Source organism: Bidens hawaiensis, unplaced genomic scaffold (genome assembly GCF_021521415.1).
Source record: "Bidens hawaiensis isolate Kalapana, Puna unplaced genomic scaffold, B.hawaiensis_p1.1 tig00027595_1, whole genome shotgun sequence".
In the NCBI taxonomy this organism is placed as follows: Eukaryota; Viridiplantae; Streptophyta; class Magnoliopsida; order Asterales; family Asteraceae; genus Bidens; species Bidens hawaiensis.
The window spans coordinates 173,159-174,940 of NW_027494478.1; positions in this window are offsets into that span (position 1 = coordinate 173,159).

Sequence of the window (1,782 nt, forward strand, 5' to 3'; positions counted from 1 at the left end):
TTACATTTTTTATAACAAAGAAAAAAAAACATGCAAAGTATATATAAAAATATGAAAAATGCCTAACTTTTCGAAGTAAGAAATTAACAAGGAAAGGTGATCATTATAACTCTTTTTTGTGCCATTTTGTTGCAAATAAAACTTTAACATTAAAGTCTTCTATATAATCAAAGTTTGAAAGTAAATTTGGATATATTAAATAAATTTTGAAAAAGTATGAAATCATATGTACATTACAACACAGACTGAACATAGTTGGCTGATTGTTTACTCTACAATTAAAAATGCACATTTAATTGGCAAAATCTATTAAAATTATGGTTGGAGGGTTCACATAATAGGGAGGATTAAGAACTTTTTAAGCGAAATTCCAAAAAAAAATCATCACAAGGATCTAATGCAACCGCATCAATCACTGAAGGAAACAACAAACAAATATATATATTTGGGGTTTACGTTTCTTGAAAAAAAGACAAAATCAAATTGATTTAATACCTATCGTTGAAGTAAAAACATAGGATGCTAAAATTAATGATTACTTAATCAAAACGAACCCTTTAAATCCCCTAATATTTCGAGGTTAGGGTTCTTCTTACTAAAATGTTTGTAAATCAATCGAATTGCCAATCAAAATCAATGGAAAGTGTGTTATTGAAGAGTTTTACTTTTACCTTTAAAATCTGCAGATGTTTTGTCTGAAGAGGCATTATATAGAGTTTGTAATTGGAGAGGGGGTTATAGTTATGTTGAATGAAAACTTGGTTATAACAATTTATGATTCAAAATACAATGTCTGGGTTGGGTGGTTATCCATGTGGGATCCGAAAATGAACCATATAATGAAAATGGGTTTTAAAAAGGTGAGGAGGGTTGCGAGAGTGACAAGTGGAACAAATTGGTGTTCTTTTATTAGAGTAAATAGATAAATAAACGGTTTGTTTATGAAAATGTAAGTCATAAAAGAATGGATTAAGTAGGCAATAAGCTTGGCTATGGGCTTAAGAAATGTCATTAGTATGTGGGGAAAGCGAATATGGGACTGTTAAACATCTAACCTTGGATATGAAACCCCCAAAATTATGTAGTTTTGAACTAAATCCAATTAAAACCTAATTAAAATATCATAAAATCAAAATTCCAGTTTTCTCTTCGATCCTAATTTTGCTCCAAACTTCTTTGTGTTGATAAGCAAGTTCGGTGCACGAAATTAATTCTTCATGAATTCACACTCGAAATTTAATTTGATATCAATTCTTTCATTGTTCTACAGTGCCGAACAATACTTTTCATGATGGGCAGTAAACTATTATAGCTGATTTGATAACAATTATTTGATTATTTGATGCCAATTGTTTTATCATTCCAAATAATTTGTAAGGAAAAGGAATAAGACTCGGCCTTAGGAACTGATTAAGTTTTGCATTGAAATCAATAGTTATCGGTTGAGGGTCGATGTTAATCAGATTGGATTTAGGAAAAGGCGAAGTAGCATATACAGTGGCGGATCCAGGAATTTTTTTTAGGTGGTTCCCTTATAATTTATAAGGTGGTTCCTACGCGTCTTCTATATATCCGTACACTATTATTTCGAAACTCGGGTGGTTCCGGGGAACCACCCGTTTGTATGCTGGATCCGCCCCTGAGCATATATTCATATTAATGAAAAAACAGGAAACAATCATTTGGGTTTATGAATAAAATCACATTCAGAAATGGAATTCCGTTCACTGATATGCGTAATTCATAAGGGATGGAGGAGTAGAACTGAAGAAGTCGTTGGCA